This window comes from Equus asinus, chromosome 21 (assembly GCF_041296235.1).
Source record: "Equus asinus isolate D_3611 breed Donkey chromosome 21, EquAss-T2T_v2, whole genome shotgun sequence".
In the NCBI taxonomy this organism is placed as follows: Eukaryota; Metazoa; Chordata; class Mammalia; order Perissodactyla; family Equidae; genus Equus; species Equus asinus.
The window spans coordinates 92,268,861-92,287,811 of NC_091810.1; the positions used below are offsets into that span (position 1 = coordinate 92,268,861).

Below are 18,951 nucleotides of genomic sequence, written 5' to 3' on the forward strand. Positions count from 1 at the left end.
TGTTAATTAACAACACCATCTTTCCCCAGTGCTCTGCTGACCACCTCTGTCATAAATCAAATGTCTGTATATGTGTGGTTCTATTCTGAGCTTTCTGTCCTATTCCATTTTTCTATTCATGTGTCCCTGTATAAAAACAACACAATCCTAAATACTATAGTTTCATAATAAATACTTATATCTAGTAGAGCAAGTCCTCACAAGTTCTTCTTCAAGTGTTTAATGATTATTCCTTGCCCTTTGCGTTTTCATATAACTTTTAGACGGAATTTGTCAAGGTCTACCAAAAGTAAACACAAACAACACTTGTTGGAATTCCAATTGGGATTGAATTTAGGCTGCAAAGAAATTAGGAAAAAATTGACGTCTTTACAATACCCAGTCTTGCAATTCCTGAACATCCTATAATCTACTTACCCTATAGGGTTGTTAGGCTGAGCAAATGCTAGTAACTGAGCGTCTCTGAATAAAGTGCTTCATATATATGTTAGTTCATCATCATCCTTATTAATAGGAACATTTTATGGTATATGTCTCTATTTATTTAGGCTTTCTTCATTGTTTATCAAAAATTTGATTTTTTTGGATAATTTTTCCTATAGAGGTTTTGCACAAGTTTTGTTGGATTTGTTTCTAGGTACTTGATATTTTTTATTGTGTTAAGTGAAATTGTTTATATATTTTATTTTCTATCTATTTGTTACTGATATATAAAAATTAAATTAATTTCTGTATATTGGTTTAAATATAGCAATTTTGCTAACCTCTTTATTCTAATAATCAACCTATAGAATATCTTGGATTTTCTATACACTGAATTTTATCATCTGTTAATAATGACAATTTGGTTTTTTTTCCCTGTCAAGTCTGAACCTTACTATTTCCTTTCCTTTTTGTACTGTGGGCTAGGGTCTCCTTTAAAATGTTGAATAGATGTTCTGACAGGAGATATTTTAATCTTTACCCTCAACTCAAAGGGAAAGTTTTCAAAGCTTCATCATTTAATAAAATGTTTGCTATGTGGTTTTTTGGAAGTACTCCTTGTCATGTTAAGAAAGCTCACTTCTGCTTCTAGTGTGGTATAAATTCTTATCATCAATGGATTTTGAATTTTATCAGTGCTTTCTCTGCATCTATTGAGCTAACAATATGTTTGTTTCTTTTTATATGTTGATATAGTGGTAAATTACATTAATTGTTAAGCCAATATTTCATTATGGGATAAAATCAAGCTGGTTATAATATATTATCCTCTTTGTATGTTAATGGATTTGGTTTGATAACCTTTTTTAAAAAGAATTTTTATATTCAAAGTATGACTTGAAGCTGACTTTTAATTTTCCTTTCTCGTGCTGTCCTTCAAGTTTGGTATCAAGTTAATTACAAAATGAGTTGAAGAGTATAACATGTTTCTCAATTCTCTGGAAGAATTTATATAAGTGTGTGTCTTAGTCTACTTAAGTTGCCATAACAAAATACCATAGACTGGGTGGCTGAAGCAACAGAAATTTATTTTCTCACAATTCTTGAGGCTGGACATCTGAGATGAGGATGCAGCATTGTTGGGTTGGGGTGAGGACCCTCTTCTTGGCCTGCAGACAGCTACCTTCTCTACTGTGTCCTCACATCAGAGAGAGAGAGCCCTCTCTCGGGTGAAAAGCTCATCATAATCCAGAGCATACAATCCTATCATGAGCTCTCCACCCTCATGACCTTATCTAAACCTAATTACTTCCCAAAGGCCAGGTATCCGGAGAGCATCACATTGAGGGGTTAGGGCTTCAACATATGAAATTTGGGGGGACACAACTCAGTCCATAGCAGTCTGGAATTGTTTCTTCAGTGACTGCTGGCTAAAGTCATGAAGCTGCCTGGCCTGTCGTTTTCCTCGTGGGAAGAGTTTTTTACACTTGATTCAATTTCTTTAAAGGGTTATTTGGATTTTCCATTCATTCTTAAGTCAAATGTTGTAGAAGATGCACTTTTCTAGGAATTTGTAACTTTATTCATAATATTTCCGTTTTATCTGTCTCATGTCTGCAGCAGCTGCAGTGATTTCTCCTATTCGTTCATAACATTTTCTCTCCCCCTTCTTGATCAATCTTACCACAGGATTTGTCTTTTCAAACATACAACTTTAGCTTTGTTGGTCTTCTCTATTTAATATTTTTAAAATATTTTATAATTTTTGCATTTATTTTCATTTCCTTCCTCCACATTTCTTTGGTTTTACTTTTTGATAATTTCTCTAATTATTTTAGATAAATATTTAATATACATAGTTCATTATTTTTCAACATTTCTCTTTTCTGTTATGTGCATTTCTTGCCAATATTATTTTCCATGTTGCTTTAGGTTCATCTTGCAAGTTTTGCTGTATAACATTTGTTATTATACAGTTCAAAATATTTTCTGATTTCTTTTATGATATTTCTTTGACCATGTGATATTTAGAATATATTGTTTAATTTCTGAAGATATGGGAAATTTTCTAGTTACCAGTTTCTGAATGATTTTTGACATAAATGCATTGTGGCATACTTTGTATGGTTCAAATCTATTTGAAAAATATTGTGAAATAGGAATCACATACGAAAAAGTGCATTAAACATAGCTATGTAGCTTAACGAACTATTATAAAGTGACGGTTCATGTTACTACCACCCAGACTAAGCTATAAAACAGAAATTACCTGTGTCCCTTTCCAGTTTTCCCTGTGATTCCAATTCTCTGATATTTGTTGACGCGGACTTTAAGGCACAATATATAGACAATTTTCTAAATGTTCCATGTGTGCTTGAAAGAAATACATATTCTACAGTTGTAGAGTATAATGTCCATAGGTCAATATTTTAAATTATATTTTAAAATCTTCTATAGCCTAACTTATTTTTTCTATTTATCCTACCAACAACTAAAAGAGGTATATCACAATCTCCCACTATAATTATGAATTTGTCCCTTCTTTTGGAACCAGCATTATTTGCTCTTTTTTTGAGGCTATAAATTAGGTGCATACAAGTTTAGAAATATTATCATTTCCTTCTGGAATTTTTCATTAAACCCTTCTTGTCTTTTACATTCTCTTCTATTTTCCGTGTTATTATCTCTATTTGCAGCTCTCTGGATATTTCTCCCTGTCTTAACTTCCAGTTTTCTTCTATTTTACTACTTTACTGCTGTTTCTGTTTTGCTGCCAAACACGTCTTCTGAGCATGTCTTCAAATTTTATCTTTTACACTTTATTTTATTGTATTGAGTTTTAATAATTATTTTGTATTTTAGTGTATTTTAGTGCAATTTTTATTTCTTCAAACGTATTAGGTTATTTTTCAAATCTACCTTGTCACTTTTTCTAGCCTCCTATACTCTGCAGATGTTTTTGAGCTTGTTGTATATTTCTTTATGCACAGTAAGCACAGTCATGTTGTAATCTGTTTGAGATAATGTCAATATGTAAAGTCTTCTTTTCTCCTTCCGGTTCTTACTCATAATTTTTTCCCCTTTTCCATGTGTGTTGGTTATCTTTGACTCTCATGGCCCGTGAAAAATTATTTTTGAGGTTCCTCAGAGCTGAGGGTCTAGACAGCTTTTCTTGTGAGATAATCTGCTTATTCTCCAGTGGGTAGAACAATGTAAGATCACCTTAAACTGACTTTGGAGTTTAAACTTACAAATTTGCACAAAAACCAAGGATCGGATTTCAAGATAGTAAATTTCTCAATCACTGTGCACAGTGCGCCCTTAAAAACTAATTTTGATAAATGAAATGGTGGACTGGCAGGACTTTGTGGTAAGCAGACTTCCAACAGGGAAAGCCTCTTTGCTCAGCCGGCAGGAGAAAAACAAGTAAAGCATTTCATAATAGAAATATTAGTAATAGTAACAGTTCTATATATTGAACACTCACTCTATGCCAGACACTGTTAAACACTTAATATAGAATATGTTATTTAATCCTTAACATATATTATCCTCATTTTGCTCTTAAAGAAACAGCCTCCATGAGGGCAAGAAACTTGCCCAAGGTCACAATTGGCTAATAGTCGAGCTGAAATTTATCCTCAGGTTCCTCAAAAACCTACAATGTCACATTGTATGATGGATCTGTCTCCATTAACATGAGGCAAAGAGACTTATTCTATGTGTTCACAGTGCAACTTTTTCTTTTTTTGAGAAACATACGGGCAGAGAAAAGAAAGGTTAATAGTATCATCTTTGGCGTTTTCCCAACAAGTACATTAGCATGTTAGTATAGAAACAGTTGTTGGCAAAGGAGACACTAAGCTCTATCTTGCCTTGCTGGCTTACCTAGAGACTTAACTCATTTTATCCAGTCTTGAAAAAATTCTCATAGTGCACTAAGCTATTTTTTATAGGTAAAAGGTCATAAAATACGTTTGAACACTTCTGGATTAAAAAGACAGTAAGATACTCTTTTCTATTTGATTAATGTTACTGCCACCTAAAGTATTAGTGATGGCATTTGAAATTGATACAAGGGCCATTTGTATATTTTTTTAAAGAAATGAGAAAAGAGCAATTGAGAAAGAAAAATATAATTACTTTTTTGTCTGCTTGTAGGTGAAGACTTTAAATAGTTGATTATAAGTTTTAATGGAGGGGAGTAAAGACAAACAAATCAACCTAAAAATATGAAAAATCAGGAAAAATACACGATTTGTTAACAGATACCGGCAGTTTGTGAATCATACAGCCTGTCTCCCTCTCTCTTTTTTGAGAGGCGGAAATACAGTTGTTTTGAAATACTGAAGATACTTATTTAAGTTGCTGCATTTAATTGTATTGTTAACACCTCAGTATAACTTTTAATATGCAATGTCAGTTGCAGAATTACGTTCCTTTGTGCTCGGAACCTCAAGGCTGCTTTGCTCTGCTGTGTGTCATAACTTCTCATGAACTTTTTATTATTGTTTACCTGAGTAATTTGCGACCCTACATTCAGAATTAACTTTCCAAAACAATGAACATAATTAGAAATTTAAAGATCACTCTCTGACATCAGAAAGTCTATTATCTATATTGTAAGACAACATAAAAAAACAAAGTCTTTGAATGACAGACGGTGCAGGATTGCTGTGAAGGAGTGGGCATTTGGTTCTACAGGAGTGTCCAGTGGGAAGACCATCACGAGGAAGCTGATTTTGAAGCAGGTCTTAGGGGAGATGGAGATGTGAAGGGTCACAGCCTCTTAGCTGAGGAGGGGGCTGCATCAAGGCTAAGGATGGAGCTGCTGTGCTCTTTTTCTATTAAATTTGATATCCTGTGAATACAACTGCTTTCCTGAAATCGTCTCCTTCATGGATTTCTCTGGTGCTGACCGCATGGTAAAACTATGTTCATTTTTCAAGGTTTAGCTCAAATGTTACTAAAAACACCCAGTGGCAGTCTTCGTTTCTCTCTCTGATTTTCCAAGAGTATCACATCATTTAAGATCACATTCAACTTTATATAAAAGAACCCCCCTACCCCCTCCAGCAGCCTGAGCAATATAGATGTTTATTTTTTATGACTCCACAATCATCAAAGACTCAAGCTCCTTTTATTTTGCTCCTTCTTAGCTTCCATTTTGGATTGTCTCATGATCCAAGGTGGTTGCTGGAGCTCTAACCATCTTGGTCAAGTTTCATGCAGGAGGAAACAGGAAGGAAAAGACAAAAGTCACCTGCCCTTACAAAGAGCTTGCCAAGGAATTCAGCTCGACTTTGGCTTTCATTTCATTAACCAGAGCATCTCATGGGCATATCAGCTGCAGGTGGACTTAGAAACAGAGCCACCCCTAAGGACGAGGGTGGCTGAGGACACTGCGGGCCAGAATAAAACTGGCGTTAAGAGGAACAGGAGCGGAATATTGGGTGAGTAGGTGTGTTTGTTTCCACCACGAGCACATTTTTTGTGTGTTTCTTGAGACATTCATTATTACTTTCTCTTCAAGTCAGTTCTTTGAGACAATGTTTACTTCCCCCCGACCAGACTCTAATTCTTTGAGGGCAAGGGCCATAGCTTATAAATGGGTAAAGGGAATTAGTTGTCTATGAAGTCAGAGAACTGGATGGGACCAGAGGACATATGTGGTGGAGTACTGGGAGATAAGAAAGGCAATGCAGATTAGGAACAGATTACAAAAGGAATAAGTAAAAATACCATTTATTAAAGTTATAAGCATTTATTCAATTTTCTACTAGTGATAATTAAGGAAATAAAATTGACCTCTCAATTTACTTTAAAATTTGTATGTTAATGCAGTGACAACTAACAGCCTCAATTTTCTCCCAAGAGGAGTAAGTGGATTTGATATTGAACCATCCTAAATGAAAACGGGAAATAAGGAAAATTAGCTATGCAAAATCTGGCTGTCAGAAGGCCTACACAAAGAAATGACACTTTCACATGGGACATGTCCTTCAAAGAGATAAAATGGAGAACAAAGAAAAAAATAAATATTTTACACATTTGATATTTTATACCGAAATTCTCTTCGTTGGAATCTTCAAAAATCTGCTGTGATTTTTGTTTGCTTCATTAAAATAGTTACTTATTTTTTATACTAAAGATCTCACACTAAAAATCTTTCAAGAACTTTTTAGAATTTTGGTTACTACTTTCTCCACTGTGGACAAAATGATCTATTTTCCTAAATCAGTAGTCTCTAAGTTTTTAAAACTATGGACCCTGTGGGTAATACATTTTTTATTCTCCTCAACATATTAATATTGATATATTTCTAAATTCATGGTAACATTTATTGTGTATACTGTAAAACATATTCCAATATAAAAATTAAACAAAGGATGATAAAAATATATACCATTCAAATTCCACTATTTTCTTCTTACTCCAAAATGGACCATCTTGCACACCTCTTCATTCCAGAGAACAAACCTTATTCAGCTCCCATGGCCACCTCCCCTGATTGCACCCCCTGCCCCCCGCCTATTTCTCTTTCTCCCCAGAGAGTTGGGAGGACTATTGAGGTTAAGCAGTGGTTTTCAAACTTTTTGGACTCAGGACCCCTTTACCCTCTTAAAAGTAATTCAGGACCCCAAAAAGCTTTTATTTATGTGGATTCTACATACAAATATTTCTTGTGTTATAAATTAACATTGAGACAATTAAAACATTTTGTATTAATTTATTTAAAAATAATCTTAATAAACCGTTACATATTCAAATAGGTAGCATCTGTAAGAAAACATCTGTATTATCCAAAATTCTTTTAAAATGGTGAGAAGAGCATCATTGTAATTTCTTTAATGTCTGTCAAAACTGAAGAACTAGTTTCACATATCGTTTTTTTGCATTCAGCCTATTGGGATATTTTTTAGGCTGACATATACACAGAAAATCTGGCTTTATATGAATATGTCACAGGCACAGAGAGGACCTCTTGGACCTCTTGAAAGGATCTTGAGTCCCCCCAGGGGTCCTTGAACCACGCTTTGAGAATTTTTGACGTCAAGTAACATATAGCTACAAAGTGTTAAAAACCAACAAGTAGTATTCCCTTTATTGTGGAGGGAGACACAAGATTTGTATAAATAAACACATCATTATTTGTTTTGACGACTTAATTCCATCAGTTTTTAGAGCATATTTTGTTATCCTGGCAACTGTAGGCTTCTGTTTAAAATGAGGATCCAGAATGCAAGTCTTGCTCATAACATTTTGAGAAACAAGAGAGTTCTGTCGAATATTATCCATAAAATCCGTTAAATACCTACTGCACGCTTCATTTTAGAAAAGAAAATGCCTTTACTTAAAATAAAAGCCATTTCATACATAAATGAGATGATGCATGTGAAAATGCTTAATGTCCTCCTCCCTCTGTCTCCTCAGAGCCACCCAGGGGAAGGGGCCTCAGAAAGAAAAATAATCTTTTGAGGAAAAGTTTTCCCTTTTTCTAAAAATGTGTGTAAATATACACACACACACATCCATACCCAAAAAAGGTCTTAGGAAAATAAACTCTCTGTTTCACTGAGCTGATAGTCTGTTTAGGGAAGCTATGCGAGCTGGGACCTGTTTTCACGTTTAATTATGCTTCAGTGTAGTTTACGCAGTTGAAGGAGGCTCACCGTGGGATAAAACAGAGCCGAGCAGAGGATGCAAAGTTTCACGCATCCCTGAGAATGCTCCCAGCGCTCTTGGATGCTCGTGGTGACCTGTCAGTTCTCTGACTGGGCCTGCCTCATTCTGAAGGCACATGCACTTTGCTTAGTTATGTCAAATTCCATTTTGCGAGGTAGGGATGAGGGCATGCGAGAGTCTTCCTTTCTCCTCCTTGAACTGGTTCCTGTCTTTCTTTATGAAGCCACACCAATGTCACATCTACTTTATTAGTCTCCTATTGCTGCTATAGCCAACTACTACAAAGCTGTAATTTGTGGCTTAAAGAACACAAATTTATTATCTGATAATTTTGTAGATCAGAATTCTAACATGGATCTCAGTGAGCTAAAATCAAGGTGTCCGTGTAACCACATTCCTTTATGGACACTCCACTTCCTTCCCTTTTGCAGCTTCCAGAGGCCACCTGCGTTCTTTGACTGGCGCTCCCTTCCTTCATCTTCAAAGCCAGCAGTGCAGATCACTCTGGGCCATCTTCTGTCATCGTATCTCATTCTGACCCTAGCTTGGAAAGGTTTTCTGCTTTTAAGGACTCACGTCATTAGATTGGGCTCACCCAAATAATCCAGGATAATCCCTCTATCTCAATGTCTGTATCCTTAAGCGCATCTGCAGAATCCCTTTTGCCATGTAAAGTGACATGTAAAATAAATCTCATTGCCTTTAGTTTTACTAACCTTCATTTTAAACCATCAAAGCAAAAGTGAGAAGCTAAAAGAGGGGAAGAAATAAATATATGGAAAAATAATATTATCCTCATCAATTATAGTGTGAAAAACATATTTAAAAGTCTATTATCTCACATGTATTTAGGTTAAAATAATAGAATTTCACAATTGATTGTGTTTATTATATAATCAGTTTTACTGTAAGAAAGATACACGCCTGTGCTTCACAGGCAGCTCGTGTATCATCTGACCCACTGGTTGCTATGGAGATCGCCCATTTTAAGTAAATATTATATAGCGTATGGATCTGCATACATTCTGTGTATACTGTGCATGCGTTCTGATGTATACTTTTTATTCCTTATAAAGGTATCTTTTTTTTTTGCTTTTTTAGCTGACTTCTTATCTCATCTTCTTTTGTTTTATAGAGATTTTCAGACGTTAGACTGATATACACATTTTATTTACGCATTAGAATGACCCTAAGAAAAGGGAGACTCCATTTCTTGCTTTTGCTCAAATTGTTGAAATTAGTGTAAAGACAAACATTCTTAGACATATTTTAGGTAAGTTCCCTTAAGTGAATTAGCATTATTAGAGGCTGTATTCAATTTGAAAGATATGTATGTTATTTTATATTTTTCCAGGTTTTTTGAGGTATAATTGATAAACGAAATTGTAATATATCTAAAATGTCTAACATGATGATGATTTGATATACACTGTGAAATGTTAACCACAATCAATTTACTTAACATACATATCACCTCACATAGTTACCTTTTTTTTTGACGAGAATGCTTGAGATCTACTGTCTTAGCAGATTTTAAATATATAATATGGTATTATTAACTATAGTCACTAAGCTGTACCTTAGATCCTCAGAACTTATTCATCTCATAACTGGAAGTTTATACCCTTTGACCAACATTTCGTTTCCCCTCTCTCCCAACCCCTGGTAACCATCACTCTGCTCTTTGTTTCTGTGAGTTTGACTTTATTTCTTTAGATTCCACATAGAAGCGATACCATGCAGCATTTGTCTTTCTCTGTCTGGCTTATTTCACTTAGCACAATGCCCTGCAGGTTCATCCAAGTTGTCACAAATAGCAAGATTTCCTTCTTTTTTATGTATTTTAAATATTATATATTTAATTTAATATATCTAAGCATTATATGTGGTTCATCAATCTAAAATATAATATCAGTTTGCTGGATGTATCAGGCGTAAACCATGCGTAAATTATAAAACCATTGTTATTTTATAGATACCTTATAGTAATTTATTGTTCCTGCAGAAATGTGACCAGGGCAAGGATGAAGGTGGCCCTCAGCCACGCTACAGGACCTGAATGTTTCAGGGCTCTGTTTTTCTGTCTGTTATGGCTTCTCTTCTCTTTATGTCAGCTCAGATCTCTTGTCCTTCAGAGTGGCTTCTGCTATGTGAGGATACGTGGTTCCTGGGGATTCCTAAGTCTTAGACTCCTACCCAGCCCAAAGGACCAACTCTCTTAGTTCTAATTCAGAAAAATCCCAGGGAAAGAACCTGTTTGGCTCTGCCTAGATCAGATTCTCTGTTAACCAAGAACAAACAAAGGTGAAATAAGTTTGGGGAGAAGCTAATGTGGGAAGTAGGTTCAAGGAGAAGCGATTGAGTTATTTTGAACTTATTGCTTTTGGAAATCATCCAGTTGGTAATATTCGATAAGAGACTGAAAGCAAGCTAGCTAGCTAGCTAGTAGTTAATATTAACTACCCAATGAAAGATTACTAGCTTAGGGAGGGCAGGACAATTACAATGGACAAGACCCCTTTCTGAGTCTTGGAAAGCAGATTAATAACGGAAGATTTTGGCTGGAATGCTCTTGCCATATAGGTCTGCATAACTGTGAAGTATAGCATATACTGAAAAGTGCATAAAACATAAAGGAACAAGGAGAAAAATAATCTGTTAATGTAACCACCACTCAAGTACAAAATTGGACTTTTGATCATTCAGAAGCTCCTAATATGTCCCTTCTTGATCATACTACCCACTAGAAGTAACCATTATTTTAACTTTTATTGTAATCACCACTCTGAGCCTTTGCTTTTCTAAGTTTCAAGATTTATACGTGAATCTTAAAGAAAATATTCTAATTTGGTTTTCCTGCTTTCAAATTGTCTGTGGATGGAATCATGCTATAAGTACTCTTTGGTGCTTTGCATCTTTTATCCAACGTTATGTTTGTAAGATTCATCTGTGTTGTTGGGAGTATATTTGAATTGTTTATTTTCATTGCTCTGTAGTGCCCTGATGCATGAATATACCAAAATTTATTGATTCATACTCCTCTTGATGGAGGTGAGTTGTTTTTAGTTTACATGCCTTTCTTCAGAGTAGACACCAGACTGGAGTTGCCATGTTACAGTGTAAAGAGAGAGATTCTTATACTTGACTACATGATGCCAAACTATTTGCCAAAGTGTTTGTGTCAATTATACTCATACCAGTCATGTATGATAGCTCCTATTCCTCACATCCTTGCTAACATTTCATATTGTTTGGCTTCTAATTTTTTTAATAGTCTGATGGGTGTACAATGTTTTCCAATATAATTTTAATTAGCATTACCCTTATTTCTAATTAGGTTCGGCTGCTTTTCTTTTGTTTACAGGCCATTTTTTTTATGAATCTTATTTTATGAAGCACATGTTGTGGTCATTTGTCCACCTTTCTATCTAGTTTTCTGTTTTCTTCTTTTGATTTGTAGTTCTTTATTATGGATACTAGTCTTTTGCCTGTTATATTTGTTTCTAATATCTTCTCCACTTCTGTTGATTATCTTTTTACTCTGTTAATCTTGTCTTTGAAAAAGAGAATATGTTAATTTTAATGAAGTACAATTTATCAGTTTTTACTTTTTGGCTACTTCTATTTTTGGTTAGCTTTTTTCGAGTGTGTTTTGTCTAAAAAATCTTTCCCTTTCCCAAGGTCAAGAAGAGGCCCTTCTCCGTTAGATCTACAATCTGAAAAGGAGAACCATAAAGCTTCCAGGAGATAACTAAGGAGAGTATCTTTATGTCCAGGGGGTAGAGAGATTTCTTAAACAAGACACAAAAGTTGATTTTTATTTTGTGTACAGTGTAAGGTCAGGGTCCAAATTTTTTTTTATATAGATGCTCAATTGTCATAGCATAATTTATTGAAGATAATTCTTTTCCCATTGCTCTGCATGCTATCTTTGTCATAAAATTCTATTCTGTCCTATTGGCCTATTTGTCTAATTTATGCCAGTTAAACACTTTTAATTGAGAATTGATGGAGCAAGTGCCCCATCTTGTTATTCCTTCTCAAGAGTATCTCAGCTATACACGGTCTTTTTCATTTCCATATTAATTTTAGAATTAGCTTGTCAAGACACACAAAACACACAGTTGATATTTGACTGGGATTGTATTGAATCTGCAGAACAATGGGAAGAATTAACATAGGTTCAACATTGAGTCTTCCAGTACAGAAACATAGATATATGTCCATGTGTGTGAGTCTTTTTTAATGTTTCTAAATAGTATTTTGTAATTTTTCCTGTAGAAGTCTTGAACATGTTTTATTAGGTTTATTCCTAAGCAGTTAATGTTTTTTGATGTTATTGTAAATGGATCTTTCAAAATCCTATTTTCTGTCTGTGGCTGATACATAAAAAAGCATTGAATTTAAGTATTAATTTTTTATTCTGCAACTTTACTAAATCTCTTATTAATTACAATAATTTATGTGTCAATTCTGTTGGATTTTCTATGTAAATAATCATGACATCTTAGAACAATGACAGTCTTATTTGTTTCTTTTCCATTTTTACACTAATTGTTTCTTTTTTTTGCCTTATTGCGCTGCTTATGACATAATTAAAATGTTGAACAGAAGGGTGGATAAAGAATGTTTGTCTTGTTCTTCAACTCACAGTGAAAATTTGCAGTATTTCACCATTTATGATGATGTTTGCTGTAAGTGTTTTGTAATTTTTTCCCCAGTATTTCAAAGTTCTCTTCCATTTTGGCTGGCTAAAAGTGCTGTGTCTTTTTTTTTTTTAATCATGAACAGATGGTGAATTTTACCAAATACACTTTCTACAACTATTAAGATGATTGTATAATTTTTATTCTTTAATCTGTTTATGTGGTAAATTGCAGTGAATATCTAAAGTTAAATCAACTTGCGTTCTTGATATAAAACCGATTTGGTCATAATGTATTATCATTTTTATATTATTTGGTTTCAGTTTGCTAATATTTTGTTCAGAATTTTTCTAATTATTTATATGAGTGAAATTAACCTTTAATTTTTCTTTCTTGTGCTGTCCTTGTCAAGGTTTTGCTCAATTCACAAAACGAATTGAGAAGTGTGTTTTTAAATTCTCTGGAAGAGTTTTATAAGTTTGAATTACTTCCTTCTTGAGTATATGACACAATATACCAGAGAAGCCATCTAGATCTGAGTTTTCTTCGTGGGAAAATTATTGACCACAGATTTGATTTCTTAAACAAATCAGCTTCTTCCAAAATTTTTCTAGTAATTAGCTCATTTCATTGGCATCTTCAAATTTATTACCATTAAGTTACTTGCAATAGTCTTATATTAGATTTAATTATTTATGGAAATAATTGGTGGCCTAAGATCATTGTGTCTTCTTCAGGAGAGGGCTCACCTTTTCCGGGCTTTTTTTCTTTGGGGTCTCAGGGTCTCCTATATTTTGGCCTGGAAATTCTTCATTCTCTAACTTGATGTTTTTAAGAACATGTTTTAAAATTTATCTCTGCTCTTTTAGATGTAGTCAGCAAGAGGGTTGGTCTGAGTTATCTTATCTACCTTTACTGAAATTATATGTTTCCATCCTTCAGATGTTTACATTTTCAACCCTTATGAATTTCATATCCCCCTTCCCTGCTTTATATATTTTTCTTAACAGTTATCACTATCTAACAGATGATGTTTTACTTATGTTGTTTATTGCTTATGTTCCCTCTTCTCTACATCTCTCAATACTATCAGGGATTTGGGGATATTCTGTTTACTACTGCTTTTTACTCTATTCTCAATATCTAGAACAGCACTTGGCATATATTAGATGCTTAGTAAATTTTTGTTGGATGAATGCAAGAAGTACTGATCTTGCTGTTCAGGAACTTTTAACATAATTCTTTATATAGGCTAATTCTGTGGCGAGCCCTTAGAGTTATGCTTTGCAAGTCACCAAATCTTGGAGCTAGAAAGACATCAGGGATCATCCACTTCTTAGACTTTTCATATAAGAAAACAGAGTGCCTGAAAGGGTAAGGCAAATTTGTTTTAACTTTCTGCAAAGGATTTTTGGGCAACATTTTCACCCTTGAACAGAAGTTGAAGGTTCATTTCATGTTTAGAATCGTACAGTAATTGCTGAAAGGTATTTTGAAGTCTTTTATACTAGGGGTTTTTAACGTTGGTGCATGCGTGGAACTCAGAGACCAGGCACCCCCTAAAATTAATATAAAGATATTGTTTGAACATGAACTAGTCCTTTTGGTGTGAAGCAAGTGTAGAGAGTCATCTTCCTCTCAACACTGTGTGTGACTCTGAGAAGTCACCTCAGGCTGGGTTTGTGTTGCTGATGAACGCTCAAGGCTTTCAGCACCCAGAATATTTTTTTAAACTTTATATCACATCAAGACCCTTAACTCTGAGGATCAGAAAACAGAGGCCTGTTCATGGACAAAAAGTGATCCAGATGAAGTTCTCCGTGCATTCTGTACCTTTCTTTTTTTCTCAGGCCTCTCTTTTGGGAAGAAAGAGCTCTCAAACTGGACGTGGAAGGCTTCCAGGATCGCTTGATGGAGAGACTGTGCGTGGAGTGAGAAGTTCTCTGTCAAGCCCTTTGAAGCTCTTTTGCTACTGATCAGGGCTAGTGGGTCTGGGCAAAGCCTTAGGATCTTTACACACTTTCAAATGTCTGTCATAGGTGGAAACGAGCTCCAGATTGTAATTGCAAAAATTCTCTGCCCTTTTATCTTTGACGTTTTTTGTTCTTTTTGTTGTATAGGTAACAAATCTCCTTCAAACATATTTGTACTACATCTTTCAAACACAATTATACCATCAACCTTTATACACATTACCTAGACATAGGGCATTCCAAGGCACACAAGTGCAATAGCAAGTCAAAGTTTCACTCACACTGCATATTCACCTTGCTGTCTGAGGCCTTTTATGATACAGTCACGAAAAGAAAGCACTCCAGGACGACAATAAAACAAATAGTGTGGCATATGTGAAGCATGAGCATTTCTTAAGATAATTTTTTTTTCTAATGACAGCAATACATCAAATATGAGACATGATTTAATCCAACTCATTCAATTTTTCCTTTTCAAAAGGAATTTTTTATTTTAAAAACTTCTGGGGCCGGCCCGGTGGTGCAGCAGTTAAGTGCGCAAGTTCTGCTTTGGCGGCCTGGGTTTTGTGGGTTCGGAACCCGGGTGCGGACATGGCACTGCCTGGCAAACCATGCTGTGGCAGGCTTCCCACATATAAAGTAGAGGAAGATGGGCACAGATGTGAGCTCAGGGCCAGTCCTCCTCGGCAAAAAGAGGAGGCTTGGCAGCAGATGTTAGCTCAGGGCTAATCTTCCTCAATAAATAAATAAATAAATAAAAATAAAAATTTCTATGAGTCGATTCTTCCTGCCATGGAATAGACGCCTCTCTCTTTTGAGAGAGCAAAGACTGCACGGGGTCCCCTGGGCGAAGAACTGGCCCCAAAGCTTTGGCTGTCCTGTGGTAGTTATCTCATCCTCCATTCCCTGCCCGGTCCTGCTCCCAGCCCCTGCGGAGTCTCCACTCGCAGTATTTCTTGGGTGCTGCTGGTGAGACTGGGCTTCACTTTGGCAGGGACTCCTCTCTTGCACGCACATTACATCCCATCCAGTTTTGATAGGGAAGTAAACCCGGACAGATTGTGGTTTGCCCAAAGTAACCTACTGGATGTTCTATGCCTTTTAGGCAGAGTATATTTTATTTCATTCTTTCATTGTTTGCTTAGCATCTCTTATATGCCAGATGATACACGAGGCACTGGAAGTATGAAGATGAAGACTTGTTCCAGCCCAAGGTGTTCCTGTTCCAGTTGAGGACATAAAGGACCGTGTAGTTATACAAGGTGTCACATGCTATGGGAGACACAAGGGAGGGACTGGTTCTGTGTCAGGTATGGGCTGGTTCAAGGATGGCATGTGGAGGAGGAACCATTTCAAGATGAGTTTTGAAGGCTGAAGACACACCTACAAGACAAAAGAGGGAAAAAGTGATTCCAGAGAGATGAAAGGGCATTTGCAATAGCATGTTCAGAAAAGAGCAAGGACTTCAATGGTGTGGGAAGGGACAGCAGGAGACAGATTTAAAAGACATTTTGGAGGTAGGATTGTTCAAACTTGCTGTCATTTGAATGTAAGAGCTGACAAAAGGACATTGACAAAGATGACTTTGAGGTTTGGGCTGCTGGATTGGTTAATCAAGATAAGGAATGTTTAATTCTGAATATACTGAGCTCTTGAGATAAGTATGTGAAACTTACCTGAAGGTACTGGTTGGGGTACTAAAATTCTAGTCTAAAATTTAGGGTGGGGTGTCTACTGGGGATTTGGACTGCCTCATATGGTCCTGGGCCCTAACCAGGTACTTGTGTCATAGACAGAGCATCTAAGCGACCCTGTGGGTCAAAGAGCATGACAGAACACGTTCACTCTACATTAATTTTAGGTTTTTAAGAATAAACATTTTTTTCCTTTAGGAATTATCATATTAAAGAGAAATCTAAGAGTTAGAGAAAATTCTAGTATGTATATTCTCCTTTGTTAAGTATAACCTAAATTGAAAAAAGGATTTTACATTAAAGTTCTTTAAAAGGAAGAGAAATAAAGTAATCGAAATGATTCATGATGGAGATGGCATACATCCCTGTGTTCTTTTACCACCCTTGTATTTTTACAAAACTACCATCGAGTAAAAAAGAAAAAAATTGGGGGCTGGCCCGGTGGCGCAGCCATTAAGTTTTCATGTTCCACTTTGGCTGTCTGGGGTTCGTAGGTTCGGATCCCCGGCAGGGACCTAGCACCACTTATCAAGCCATGCTGTGGCAGGCGTCCCATAAATAAAATAGAGGAAGTTTGGCACAGATGTTAGCTCAGGGCCAACCTTCCTCACCAAGAAAGAAGAGGATCGGTGGCAGCTGTTGGCTCAGGGCTAATCTCCTTCTTCTTCAAAGAAGGATAATTTCGGGGCAATGGTAATTAGTGATTTCCTTGATTGTTGGAGGATAAGAAAGAGTCACTTGCAGCCCCACAGAAGACAAACAGAAAGAAGTAGACTCATTAACTACAGGGCCTGGTGTTATTTATCCATGCTGTTTACTAGAACCTTAATTGTTCGCCTGATATCATTTAAATGGAGTTTTCCCATTGATTAAAGATTCTAGTGTCAAACTTAAAAGTAATTGTATACACTTTAGGGAGGCCTACTGGGGGCTTCTGTGGTGTTGGTAATGTTCTGCACTTGATCATGACTGTATTTGCCTTGCAAAATTCATCAAGCTGTACACTTAAGATCTCTGAGTGTTTCGGGATATATTTTATACATAAATAAAACGTCTACTAGAAGAAGCAATGGTACATGTTTCAGATGGACATAATGTGGTTATTTCTTAGGCTTTTTGTAAAAAAAGTACATGTTCTGCAATGGGATGATTGAAATCTTGCACACTGTTGCTTGTTTTTGTCTGTTGATTTGCATATATTTTCAGGTAGTCACATAAAAATTGCATTACCCCAAGAAAACTGGTTTCAAAAATACAGAGTGTGCTCTATGTGTGTCAGGTGATTTAAGGTTTTCCAAACAGTGTTCAGAGATTCCATTTATGTACCCAAATTGCAAACTCAAACTTAGAAAAATGCTTCCCTGAGGTGAAGTTAACTTGCCGGGGACAGAAGACTTTTTAAGGATGCCAGTTTGCCCACTGTAGAGCCCAAGTGTTTATTCAGCTGAGGCTTGGATGAAAGCCACCACATCAATGTCACCGTCTCAGCACATGTGAGGAAAATACATGTGATACACAGCAAATTAGGTGTCATGCTCCAGGAAGGGCGGGACGGGATGGATCTGCCACTTTTAGCACTGCTCTTTTCGTGTCAGCTGTGGCTTTGAGGAAAGCATTAGAGATTCTTGTCACAGATGTTTCTTTCATAAACTGTTGTGGGAGAATGACATTCTGCAAAAATGGTTTACTACTCTTCTTTCTTCTCTTGGGGGCACAAAGTATGCTCGAAATCGTAGCCAAATGGACTCAAGGAGCACTCTTCATTTACACCACAATAGCATTGAGGATCATGACACTTACAAAGTTGATTTTGGAACTTTGTTGGCAACTGTAGTGTGTTGAGGTATTTATTCAATGTATGTGCCATGGAGGAGGTTTGTAAGACTCGTTATGGAGAAGGGGGGTAGAAACCAGCCCACTGGGTGTTTAAAACTGAAATTAAAAAATGTGTGTACAATTTTTATCTAATGGTTCACAATTGATTAAAGTAATTAATCTTTTTAGCATATTGTACTCCACACAAACTACTAAATTATGGGAAGTTAAAAATTCTTTCCAGCTCAGCCATTTTTGTTTATAAGATGATGAAGTTTATGAAGAACAATAATATTTGTATGGAAAAAACATGCTGGATAGAATCATTTGATGGTAGTTTTAAAATTAAGGGACAAGAACTGCTTATCCACTGAGAATTTTAATTCATCACTTCCGTTTTGTGTAATTTTCACTGAAAATGTGGTGAGTAAATGTAAGCATTCTGTACATAAGTATTTTCCTCCTCAACAAAAATATAGTTACTATAGCAACTGCAGCTTCACATGGGATCTAAGAGAGAGAAAGAATATTTTACAAAAAGTGTGCTATCTATGTGTCATATTAATTTTTCTACTTTATGCTATGTGTGAGTCAAAGTACTTTCCTCCGATGCTATGTGGACATGCAGTGTTTAATCATTCATTAAAGGCTTTTTTCCCCCCTTAAACGTTCCAGATTGCCTACAGAGGTTTCACTCTTTTTTAAATATACGTG

General features: G+C 35.8%; 1 long non-coding RNA gene across 1 annotated transcript; it reads left to right on the plus strand.

Annotated features, from left to right (window-relative positions):
* Positions 1-10,241: 10,241 nt before the first annotated feature.
* Positions 10,242-18,411, plus strand: LOC139041470 (uncharacterized). Its single transcript, XR_011496658.1, has 3 exons — positions 10,242-11,160; positions 11,791-12,803; positions 14,606-18,411. It is a non-coding gene; the product is annotated as an uncharacterized lncRNA (long non-coding RNA).
* Positions 18,412-18,951: the final 540 nt, after the last annotated feature.